A 13,905-nucleotide genomic window follows, 5' to 3' on the forward strand; every position below is an offset into this window, starting at 1 on the left:
AAATTGTTTCTCTGGATGAGCTTCATAATATTCTAAGGCGTCAATAACGGTTCTTAAATTGTTTTTAATTTGGCGGAATGGAAGGAAACCATTTTGGTCTTCATGAATGTATAAATTTAAAACTTGTTTTACTCTATTCGCAATAATTGAGGTAAATAATTTATAATCGGCATTTAAAAGTGAGATTGGTCTATAATTGTTGATATATCTGGCATCCACATCCTCCTTCGGAGATTAACGCAATCAACGCCTCCCTCCATGAGTCTGGCATTTTGGCAGTCGAAAGTACTTCATTAAACACTTCCAGCATCAGAGGCCCTACTAAATCTAATGTGGCTTTATATAATTCTACTGGAATCCCATCTGGACCAGGGATTTATTATTACATTGATTTTCCATTGCAGATTTTAACTCAGACCATGTAATATCCTTATTTAGTAATTCTTTGTCTCCTTCCCCTATTGTTTTATCATTCGTATTCTCCAGATAAGTTCTTATTTTATCCTCATTGATTTCTTCTTTTTATATAATCTTTGGAAATAGTTTAATATAATATCCTTTTTCTTCTCAATCTCATGTTGTGGGATGCCTTTCTCATCTATTAATTGGTGTATCAATCTCTTTTCTTTTTCTTTTTAAGTTTATAAGATAGCCATCTTCCTGGTTTATTGGCGTGTTCAAAATAATTTTGTTTGGACCTTCTCAAGCTAACTTCTAATTTATCTTGTTCAATTAAATTCAGCTTATGTTTGGCTAGTATTAACTGATTTTGTAGTCCTTGGGTCTTAGGGGTTTTTGTAATTGTGTTTCTAAGTCTTGGATTTGTTGTTGTAGCGCGTTTTGTTGGGCATAAATTCTCTTGTTTCTCATAGCATTATAGGAAATTGTTGTGCCTCTTATAATTGCTTTCATAGTATCCCAAATGTTCTGTTTTGAAGTTGTTTCATTATTATTATCTTTTAGAAAATAATTTAGCTCCTCTTTCAGTTTATTAATATACTCTTCTTCGTTTACAATTTGGTTATTTAGTGTCCATCTTTTTTTTATCGTCTCCTATCCCTCCAAATTAGCTGTATTGGGTTATGATCAGCCCATTCATTCGGTAGAATTTTGATTTCTTTTATTTCATTAGCCAAGTCCAAATCCATCCAAGCCATATCTATTCTGGTCCAAATCTTATGTGGGTTAGAATAATATGTAAATTGTTTTCCTTCAAGATTCCGTTCCCTCCATAGATCTTTTAAATTTAACTCTCTCAACATTTCCTTACATGCTGCAGAGAGTTCCCTTTTCCCTTCTTGTTTTCCCCATATTACTATGGTCTTTCTGGTAGTCTGCAATGGAGTTAAAATCGCCAATCAAGCAAATGTTTCTTTTTTCAAAGCCTACTATTTTTGGTGAAGGTGTTTAAAAAATTTCCCCTGGTCATCATTTGGGGCATAGATTGCTACAAGTAAAAATGTGATGTGGTTTATCCAAACTTGTATAACCAGAGTTCTTCCTTCGGGATCCGACCAGATTAGTTCTGCCTTTACATCTTGTTTTACATAAATTGCAATTCCTTTTTTCTTGTGTTGGTCGGCGGTGCTGTAAAAGTTTACCTAATTTTGGACAAATTAGATATCTTTCATCATTCTTGAAATATGTGTCTCTTGAAGACATATTATATCTGCGTTATGTTGAATAAGTTTTGAGAATATCCTTTTTCTTTTAATAATGAATTTAATCCGTTTATATTGATGGAGAGCAACTTCTTCCCCTCCACCATTTATCTACTTCTGCTTAGATTTTTGCCTAGTAATGATTCGGTTCTCTTGTTGTTGTTGTTGTGGGATTTGCTCTTCTCTCCCATGTTGTGGATTATCACTTCTTGAAATTGGAGAAAGTCGTTCCTTTTGGGTTCTGTGATAATATCGGACCTCCTGTGGTCTTGTTTTAGGTTCTTCTTTGGTGGGTTGACTATTCTTATCTGTGAGCTGTTGATGAAAAACTTGGGCCTGTTCTATCGATTCTATTTTGATTTTCCTCTCTTTCCATGTAATTAACATCCCTTCCGGGATTAACCATTTAAAATGGATTCCTTCTTTATTTAAATCATTAGCTAAAAATTTATAATCTTGTCTTATCATCCTCACTCTCTTTGGAATTTGTTTTAAAATCCTAATTTCTCTGCCCTTATATGATATTGTTTCCTCCCTAGACATTTTCAAAATTAAATCCCTCAGACATCTCCTAGAGAAGCGGATATGAATTTCTCTTGGACAGTTGTTACGCCTGGCGTAGCTTGTGCTAACCCTATATACCTCATCAAACTCTTTAATTAGATCATCTTTTTCCTTTCCTAGCCATTCAGGAGATCGGAGGTGAAGAAGTCTGGTGCAGGCTTCGAACACCTTTTCTGGCGTCAGGAGCGATCCCCCAGGGATACATGAACCCCGGAGAGGTTCGTGTCAACGTGGAGATCCTCGAGCTGCAGAGGGGAAGGCAACTCCCCAACAGTGAAGAGGAAGCTCCGAGCTCGGCGCTAAAGAGTAAGCTGTCATTTTATGGCGGCTTCCAATCGAGTCTGCCACTTGAGTGAATAAGCAAAGCAGTGACAGCCTGCGAGATCCAGTAACAGGAACAGAGAAAGCGGTTTATATCTTGGATTCTTTGAAGTCTGAAGGGAGTAGAATGACAGAAGAATGATAGCATAAATTCTTCTCTCCTGGTTGTGATAAGCACCTCTTGGAAGTCAGGCGGAGAGCGGCCAGAAAAGCAATTGGGAAGCTTTGGGGAAAGAGAGATTGCTAAAACCTGGAGATTGGAGATCCGGAACTGGTCTGAGCACAACATGACTATTACATCTACTTAATATTGGGGAGAAGATAAATTGAGCATTATATTGGACTTTGAAAGATTTGTATGTGGATTTAAAAGTTGGAAAGCAAGAAAGAAGCAGCAGCAAGAGGAAGAAGCCAGAGGCGAACAGAACGCTGGGAAAGACGGTTTGAGACTGCAGATTAGTCAGCACTCTTCACCATTTGCTGATTGGAAGGATGAAAAGAAACCTCTAGCTGGAAGATGGAACTTTAGCTCACCCAATTTGCTCTCTTTATTACGTGGTACTACTTAAGTTTACTAAGTTGGCACTATTTTCTCTTTAAGATGACTTCCTTGTGGTTGTTTGTTGATTTTCTGAAGCTGTGGTAATCTCTCTTCTACCCCTTCTCTTATTATCTTGCCCCTTGCCTCCCTATTGTATCTCCTAAACACTTTACATAATTTTACTTACTGGGGAGGGAAGAGGAGGATACACTATTATCAAAGAGTTAAGAGTTTACTGTTGTAAGTATTAATAGTAAAAAGGGATAAACTTTGTTGATATAATCTATTTATAAATTATTTAGACTACTTACGACATTTAAGATTAATTCCTTAAAGTGTTAATTGATGTACTATTGTTGACCAATTTTCTTATTACATTGACTAGAATATTGTTGCAGATCTCTATTTATGATATAGGGGAAAAGACTGTGGAGTGAGATATAAAATTGAAATACGTGAATAGTCTTTCAAGTACAGAACCCAAATACTGAATGGTGATTTGGGATAATATATTTAATATTGTGCATCAACAAAAACAAATACTTAGAGAGATGACATCCACAACAACTATGGCCTTAAAAACAGGAAAGAAGGCTATCCCGACCCTATCAACTACGTTGACAGCCACCCCACCAACATCTCAAAAACTATCGAGGAGTCTTTAATAGGGAAAAGCAGCCCAATGTCCCCAATATTAATATACAAACTTCCATATTAGCCTTGCAGGAAGCTATATCTAAAATGCAAGAAATGATGATTAATAATCACAAGGAAACTAGAGCAGATATAAGTGAATTGAAAGATGAGATGGGGAAAATGAAGGCTGAAATGAAAGCGGATATAGCGAAGGTGGAGGGTAAGATAGGGTCTCTACAGCAGGCCATGGAGAGAAAGCGAAGTGAAAATAAAAGATATAGAGAGTAGAACAACACGCATGGAGTCTAACTTTGAAAGGATGGATGAGGAATTTAAAAATGTACTTAGAGAAACGGAAGACTCTCTGATCCACCTCGAGATGGACAAAGCAATGGCGTATTTAAGATTCCAGAATGTGGCGGAAGCCAAAAATGAAGAATTGGAACATTTGATGGCCATTGTAACTTTAAATGGTCACTCCACACAAGCAAAGTACCAGCAAAGGAGGGAAAAAAAAACTCCAGAGAAGTTCCTGAGACAGGAAGTCTAGTCCTGCAAAGAATGTAATAAGGGTTAAAGGAGAGGCAGTTTCTGTAAGCAACACCAGAATGTTTCCTTCCTGGCTTCCTTACAGGATTAGGCCAGTAATTTCTTCTAACAATTCAGTTCTCCAAACTGCTTAGAATGTTAACAACTGGTTCTAGTGAATAGGTGCGAACCTGTAGAATCCCACCCTGAGGGAGGGAAACCACACCTCTCTTCTTGGCTGTGGACAGATAGTGAAAACTCTAGTTTTGTCAGGACAGTCATCTCCCACATACCTGCAAGCACACTCATCTTCAAAAAACTACTCCGACATGATCCTTCTGGCCATGGCTTGCCCTAACCATCCCATTTCCTGTAATCTATTTTTTTTAGTTTCAGACTTTTCTAGCTGAAATCAACAAGAATCTACTGCTAATGGCATTAATCATTGTTAATCCATAACTTCCATTTATTAAAATAAAATAAACAAATATGTCTTATGCATTGCTGACAATCCATGATTAAAGGCATCACAAAATTGTGATACTTTTATCTTTAAATTAAGTGAACTTAAAAATTTTAAACTTCTCTTTTCCATGATGCCTGACTGAAGGTATTCCAAAAGGGCTTTTTTCAGAAGGCAACTGGACTTCGTCTCTTCTTTGAAGATGTTTTGCTTCTCATCCAAGAAGCTTCTTCAGCTGAAGGGGAAAAAAACAAAACCCAGATGTCTTTTGAAGAAGAAAAAAAGTACTTTTGAGACAACCATGTCCGAGATCTAAAGAATCTAGAATTTAGAGAATCTCCATAAGTATATGATTGAAGCTATTTCAGGCCATTCTGGGAATTTTTAAATGACAAGCATTTTACAGCAGAAGACTCTTCTGTCAATTCCCAGAAGGCTGCTGCAGTAGTAAAATTTGCTGATTTGCACTAACTAATCTGGGGGCTCATCAGATAGGAGCTTGTTTCAAATATAAAGCTGTTCTGAATGTCACATTTGAGAATAAAGAATTTACACCATAGAATTAAACTAATAAACCATTATTTACAATGGCTCAGAATTATTGTTGCAACACAATTGAAAGGTTGTTGTAGTTATGTCTCTATAGGAAATTCTGAGTTTTGAAAGTTGTCACCAAATACACTCCCTTGGATTATTTGGTGCAAGATACAGTATTATAGCAAAATGTATACAATGAAAATAAGATATGTTGGCTATGCATACATTCTGGAATCTAGGTTTTAAAATCTCCATATAGTGCTCTATCTATCTACTGTCTATCTGTCTGTCTGTCTAGCTATCTACCTACCTATCATCTATCAAATTTGCATCCCATCATAGATGTGATTTTGGCAAGCTCTTGAAATGTGGAGAAAATTAACTTGAAGTACTCTTAAATCATTGTTTGAGATTGTTCCTGTAATAAGCCCATATTCAGTCTTAGTAGACTTTAGAAAAAATATTTTCCTGTTGGCTGGGAAAGAACAAGGCTATCTGTCAAAGATAAATATGTCTTAGCCTTAGATTAAATTTTGTATGCAATAGTTATTAAATATTTTATTCAGGTTGTTTTATTTAATACCAAATTCAGATATATGTATAACTTGCCTTTGGGCCTTTGGGCCATAAATGAAATTGATTTGTTCAGTTTCCTTGTTAGGTTTCTAGTAATCTGATATTGGTTGCTATTGGACTGGTATTGGGCCGAAGAGTTTCCAGGCTTTTAAAAGTTCCCCCAAGCTAAGTTCATCCCATTAATTCTCTCAAAATGGTTATATTCCCTATCTTTGAGAGATAGACAGAATATTTGAGGAAAATGATTTAAAAATATTTCTTAGTCAAGTGCATTTCTTATCAATGTCTTAAAAGTAAGATGAAAAGCAAAGAAGCATCATTAATAATTATTCAAATGTAATTAATCAAATGTCAGCTCCAGTTAATAGCAATAATTACAACCCATATGGGTTGGATCTGAAATTAACCATATTTAGAAGGAGATTCTTGAAATTAGTTCGACTGAAGATGGTCATGATATCAACAGATGAATCTAAATATGACTAAATCTGGATCCCACATGCTTGACTAAATAATTTCCTAACACACCTAAACAGCACACACACCAAAATCAAATTCACCATGGAAACGGAAACAAACAAACAATTACTATTCCTAGATGTACTATTCTACAAAAAAACAGATGGCACACTAGGACACACCATATACCAGAAGAAAACACACACCAATTGCTACCTCAATGCCCAATCCCACCACCACCCAGCACAGATAAACTCTGTGGCCAAAACACTAATTTCCAGAACCAAACGCCTGGCAGAAAAGACGCACATAAAGACTGAACTATGCACCCTGACTAAAGTACTGACAGCCAACGGCTTCCACAAAAGCAAAATAACTGGCCTGACCCACAAAAACACACTAAGACATAATGGAGACCTAGAAGATGAATAGACCTATGGAACAGCTGTCCTGCCTTACAGAAGAGGTACTACAGACAAAATCAGTAAGATACTACACAGGCATCACATCAAGACTGCCTTCAAAACAGACAGAAAAATAGCAGCCATCCTAAGAAACCCCAAAGATAAAATTGACCTGGAAAACCAAGGCATATATATGAAGTCCCCTGTGCATCATGCCCTGCCACATACATTGGACAGACCAATAGAAGAATAAGTCAATTTCCTAGTCAATTTCAAAACAAGTTTTCCATTCATTTTATTGGTATGAAAAATTAAAACAGAAATATTGTTGCAAACATCATTCATGAAGAACTTACAAATGATGGAATGAATGGAAAACTTGTTGTGAAATTGACTAGGAAATTGACTAGGATAATGTGTACAGTCCTGTACACAAGTAGTATGAAGACAAAATGCTTTGAATATAGTGAGGATTCCTTTTGTCTCCAGTATTCAAATAATGTCTAATGGGGCTTGCTATCTCTCCATTTGTTACTTATGAGCATTTTCATAGCATCATCCAGCAATAGCTGAAGGAATATAAACATTGTCTTCATGACAATGTTGGATATTAGCTACCAATTAATTGGGAGAGAAAAATTTTGGCTAATAAATAATTATATATAAATATATACTTAAGTTTTCATGGGTACTTACATGTATGGTATAGTGGTGAAAACAAAAGTTTATGCTGATGAAAATAGCACATGAACAACTTCACTAATGATCACCACTTAATTTGTTTGGTGCAAAAAAAGTGGTTGTTGGAGATCTCATCGTTGAAACTGGTCTCTTGTTTCCTTTTTTACTAGTGCTTTGATGCTCTTTTGAATAGTTTCATAGAATTGTCCCTAAAGAACACACAGTCAATGCAGTAACTTCAGTGGTGGGATTCAGCCAGTTCACACCGGTTCAGGAGAACCAGTTGTTAACCTTCTGAGCAGTTTGGTGAACTGATTGTTGGAAGAAATTATTAGGGCAGAGAACCAGTTGTTAAATTATTTGAATCCCACCATTGAGTAACATCATGGTAACAACATATTACCACTCTGATTCAGCTACAAGATCATCAAAGGCAATTAAGAAATACACTGAAGATAATTCCAGAAATAGGCACTATGCCCTGTGCAGGTTCCCTCTTATTAATACATATACATTCAAACATTTTCCTTATTGGATGTTTTCACCAACAAGGATCATGTTTGTACTGTTGTCCCCCCAAATGCTCCTTGGTCTGCCTTTGCTCGAAATATGTTGGAGGCATATGCATCAGAGTTTACTTTGGCAGTTTGTGCAAATTGAACCAATTATAGTTTATAAAGAAGATGTGATTAACCTAATCAGGACTTAGAGCAATGTATATTCTCAGTCACTCTTTTCAGTCTTAGATCATGGAGAGCACAGAAGCAGCCCTCTTTGATTGCCCTTAAAGAATAATTGTTGACTTACCCAAACTCTAATCCCTTTAGATTTCTTCTTAGATTTAACAGTGCTCTTTGTTTTACAGGAATAAATCTGATGTTGAATTTAGCAGAATCTGTGCAGGGTCAATCTTTCAGGTGCAATGCAGGTGGAAATGAATTATGAAATGAAATGCTGGCCTCTTATTTTATAGTAAGAGGAGGAAGTTAAACTTCTGACACCCATAGTCAGTTTCTTCCCCTTCCCTTATGACTCACAGAAAATGCTAGTATTCATCCGTGTAAGAGATTACAAGAGGGGATGAATATGATTTGTTCGTCTTAGGGTGAGGGAGTTCAAAAGTGCCAAGGTCCAAGCTGACCTCGAAATCATTCTCCTTGACCTAAACCTGATTTTCCCCGACAATCATGCTAACCAAATGGGCAGAGGATGAAGCCTGCTGTGGTGACATTAAAAACTGCACAGGCTCAAAAAACTGAAATTTCTGTCATGCTTCCATCAACCGGTCCACAACTTCATATGATCAAAAACTGATTTGTTTAGCTTCTGCCTGAGGAATGATTGATGTGGTGACATCAATGAGTGGAAGTAGCAAGCCCGGTATTCTTGGCCCTTTGGGGATATATCAGTTTGGGGGAATTAAGTAAAATGGTCATATTAAAACAAAGAGACATTTACTAATCTTTCATTTTCAGGCATATTAGGGGGAAGGGATGACAATTGTCTCCTTGTGCAAATTGATGATTTGCTGCCTAAGCTTGGTGGCAGATTTTTAAAAGGATACAGGAACCAAGGAAAGTGCCAAGAAGGTTGTAGATTATTATAAATTGTCAAGTATCCCCATCTCCAGGATATTCCATTCCATTCCCAGTTTCTGGATTTTCTAGTCCTTTCTCCCAAAGTCCCAAATGATGCTGAATTGTGGGTTGATTATCTAAATTAGGGGGGTCAAACTCCCAGCCTGTAGATCGGATGTGTCATGTGCTGGCCACACCCATGCCTAGTTTAGCGAAGAGGAAAAAAGTCCCAATCCATCATGTGATGCCGCCGTGACGGTGTGAATTTGACACTCCTGATATAAATTATCCAGATTTGCAAGGTGGAAATGAAAAAGAATTCTCTTCTTAGATATCCTGCCTTTTTTAGTGCAGCAACTTAGAGCTCAGGTTTTGATGTCATACAGTACAATGTTTTCCATTTCTGTGTAGCCTTAATATCGTGCTCCTTTTTCATATTATTATATTATAGTTTTTACTGTATATCACCCAGAGTCACATTTTGTGAGGTAGGCAGTCATATAACTATGAAGAAGTAAATAAAAATGAAATAAAATAAATGATAACTACAACCAGGTTTATCTTTACAGTGCTAAACAAATGAATGAGTACAATCCCCGACAAGAATCCGGCCCTTCGCTCTCTCTCTCCTTTCTGAAGTCCTGAAAATGTGGAGTGGGGAGGGGGGAACCCCTCTACCTCAGTATGAAAATAACCCCTTTAGTGCTCTGTTTGTTATGCTTCCCTTTTGTTGTCCTATTGTTTTCTATTTTTGTTCAATGTACCCTCAATAACCCCAGCCTACTTTGGAAAAGCCTTTTCCAAATTGTCAAAGAAATCGTGCAAAGTCTGCAGTGATGATGTGACTGGGTGACCTCTCCTACAGGAAGGAGTCATGTAATTAAAAGCGGGCTTTCCTTTCCGTGATGCAACACTGTCTGTTTTGCAACTCTCACAATTGGCTTCCTGGGTTACTAGTCATACTTGTCAAACCCCAGGATTCATTATTTTTGAGAATTTTAGTGCATCTAATTAATGTGGAGTGCATGTTTATAATTGATTAATGTGTGTTATTTCTTTAGGCACTTTCAACTCTTACAAAATCCACTGGGTTGTGGATGGGCTATAAATATTTTATATCATAATAAAGTTAACACTTTATTCTTCAGCACAAAAGGCTCCTATAACCAGCTAAACTACAGATAAGAAAAGTAAGGCAATTCCTGTCCCCAGGCTTGAAGTCTAAACAATGACACAAAAAGATAAAAGGGAAGAGATGGAACGAAGGAAATCAGCAAACTCGTGTATTAATAAAAGTTGCATACTTGTTTTATAGTGACAGCCATCAGAGTCAGTAATCTATCCTTAGAGAAACAGAGGACCTTGATGAAATGGCTGATATTGTCAAGAGAATGCCATGAAGAGGTGCCTTCTTCTGTCTGAATGCTCTCCAGGTGTTTGGACTAACACTCAGAATTCTTAGAAGTGGCCATAGTGATTGGGGAGTTGAAATGCTAATACCTGAAAGTTGGGCAATGTTGAGATACAGAATGATCCAAGGCAGGCATTGTTATGATTTGTCCTCTACTGGGGAGCCATTTGTCAAATGCAGTGTTGTGATTTCCTAATTTAAAAAAAAAACACTCTTCATTGAACTTTTATTGTTAAACAGAACTTCTCTTCAGAAAATGGCTGCCTGTTTCTGTGGGGAAACCCATTTTTCTGAAGGTATCTGATCTCGACATATTGTGAAACAGATCTCTTAAATCAGATACAGTTACAGCCAGTATCTGGAATATACTACAATCAATGTATTAGAGAATCCTTAACAGTCAGATAGAATAATTATAAAATAGGATATAAATGTATGTATGCACTTATAATGCAAAGCTAAGATATGCTGAAACCAAGATCTATACAATAATTTAGTGGTCTTCTTAAACATAACCTTAAACCATAATTATTAGTTTTGTGTATTGTGAAAACCACTTAGTATGTTATACATTTAGTTCAGCATATCATCCAGGGTGATAAGGCAGACTCCAGTGCTGATTCATTTTATGTACAGTATCCGTACAACCCAATCTCTTATGTTGGCTTTCCATTAGCTATTAGCTCTTCCTAATATCTGTATTTTTAAAGGCTATTTTGTTCTTTCCCCTATTTTCTTGGTTTTATCTTTTACACTTACTGTTTCAGGATTCTTTAGCAATACAGACACATTAATTACATGATCAATAGCTGTCTAGAATCTAGCTTGAGACAACCCATCCTAGGTGCCTCCAAATATTTTGCCTAAAATCCTTTTACCTGCAGCCAGTATTTTGAAGGGATGAAAAAGGCTATTTAATGCCAAAACACTCAGTGTAAGCCCGTCCGATAGAAGAGAATCCCAGGCACTGTAATTTGGGGACTATTGTTCTTTCCTTAGATTGTATGTATAGAGAATACAATTTTATTTCTATAGTTTCTACAGTTACTCCTTATAGAAGCAGTGATCATAATGTCTATCTTAAGAATTATAGTCTTAAAAAAGTACTGACAATTAATTCATCAAATGTCTGTATGTAAAATAAATTTACACTCGTAGCAGTTCAGAAATGGTATCTTTCCTCAAAAAATAAAAATAAAATAAGTTCTTGAGGAAAAAAGTTGAAGTAATTGTTTGACTTCCATTCAGTTACCCAATTATCCTTCATTTATGAGAAAATTGTGGTAATAGCAATAGCACTTAGGCTTATATACTGCTTCACAGTGCTTTACAGCCCTCTCTAAGCATTTTACAGAGTCAGCATATTGCCCCCAAAATTTGGATCCTCGTTTTACCCACCTTAGAAGGATGGAAGGCTGAGTCAACCTTGAGCTTGGTGGGATTCGATCTGCCAAATTGCAGTAGGAGTAGCTTGCAGTACTGCACTTTAATCACTGCACCACCGAGACTATTTCCAGTGATAAGAATGTTCCCCAAAATCTCAATGCCCAAGGATTTAAACATAATAAATAGATACCTGTGGTTTCGGATGACCTTAAATAATCCTTAAAAATAGTGAGTTAAAATTCAGTTGAACTTGCTCTGAGTTTGCACAGATGAAATGAAATATTGTTCTGTAACAATTTGGGCACAAATTTCTCCTATTGCAACAACCTAATTCTTATAGAGTATCAACTGGTGTTTCCCTTCCTGTATTAGTCACTCATTCTTCAAAGAAGGGCTGAGGTTGGATGTTTGTATGTATGTATGAATGTATGTGTGCATGTGTATATAAAATAACCAAATTATCCTATTTCAGACACAATATGTGAAAATCTAGCTGTCTGGAAAAGGCTTTAATGTTGGGGAAAATGGAGAGAAAGAGAACAGGATGACCAGCAGAAGACAGATGGATATAACCTTGTAAGACATGAAGCTTAGTGACAGATCATCATGGAGAAAACAAAGTACACAATCAATTAATAAAACAGTCAAGCAGGTCTCTTTCAGCTTTCAGAATATCAGTTTGCTTCCAGCCTCTTGGTCCAGAGGATACACATGACCCAGAAGATACTTGAACATGCCAAGAGGTAGAGAAAGAAAGTGCAAAGATCTCCAACAACTATAACTACAGTGGGTTTTTAAAGACAAGCTAATCCTGAAAGACACACCTTGGTTATTTCAAATATATAGAATATAAATTCCATTCCTTTCCACATCAGTTTGTCCTGGAAAATAATTATTTTTCAAACCCTTAAGAAACAAAGTTGGATTGTGCAAACAGTTCCTGCCAAATAATAAATAAAATAAAGCTTTTTTCTAGATCCTTATACATTTGTCCCATTTATTGCATTGATAGCAATAAATTAATCTGATAGCCAAGACATAATATTGATTTCCTTGGCTGCTGCTCTCCAAATATGTTGAAATTACAGTTCCCAGATTTTCAAGGCAGCATCACTTGCACTGTGTTGATTGGGAATTCTGCTGGTTCATGCCCAAGAAACGAGGAAGAAGATGGTAACTTTATCACAAAGGCTCTGATAATGACCTTGTTCTCCAATTCACAAATCCCCAGGGGCTTGTTTTATTCATTCAAGTATAAGATATCATTACACATTCTTGACTGAAAGTAGGGTAGTAATATCTTGTTCTAAACCTTGAGCAATATAAAAAGGAAATTGGGAAGGCATTTAGTAACTCAGAAGAATATCTTTGCAGACCCACCAAGAGTTGGAATTTAGCTATAGTATATTTTAATCCAAAAACAGCTCAGTAAAGTAGCTACTCTTGCCTCACTACTTGAGGACCAAATCAGTCATACATTTTTGCTAAGGCCCAGCTAAATATAAGGTATGTCTTAGGGATTCTGTTGCCCTGACTGGGTTCTCATTTCTGTGCAAGTCAGTTATAAAGCCCCAGGAGTTGTGATTATGAGGGGTCATATTCAGTTACAACTAGTTATCTGAAACCACCCATCTCCTGCACTACTCAGAAACAGAACAATTAAACAAACTCCATGAATGATTCCTGAACATCTCCAGAAAGAAGTTGAAGCAGTGGGCATATTCTATCCCAATCCTAAGGCAGCAACTCCAGAAAGAGACTTGGAGATCTTTATTTTTTGTAGCAAAGTAATTTTCGTGTCCGATACTACTACATCAAGTAGAATCTGAGCCTCTGTCAAGCTATACACTATTATGTGTGGGATGTTAGTAATGGCAGTAGTTTTCCAAAATGCAACTGATATTTTGTATACACATGAAAATATGGTTATATATATGTATAGTAATTGAGTACAGTACAAGGCATATCACTTGTAATCATAGGAGAAATAGGAAGTGCCAAGAAGACTATGCATTTTAAGTTTCAGATGTTGCTGTCCATCTGTGTTATAGAGTGTTCTTTCATTTTTGTTCTGGAAAGTGTGCAACTTTACACTTTTTATTTGCAACTTTTTATTTTATTTCTCAGCAATTTATTTTAAATGAATCCTTTCCTGTCTAT

The sequence above is a fragment of the Pseudonaja textilis genome, chromosome Z (assembly GCF_049901715.1).
Source record: "Pseudonaja textilis isolate UNSWEBS1 chromosome Z, rPseTex1.2, whole genome shotgun sequence".
NCBI lineage: Eukaryota > Metazoa > Chordata > Lepidosauria > Squamata > Elapidae > Pseudonaja > Pseudonaja textilis.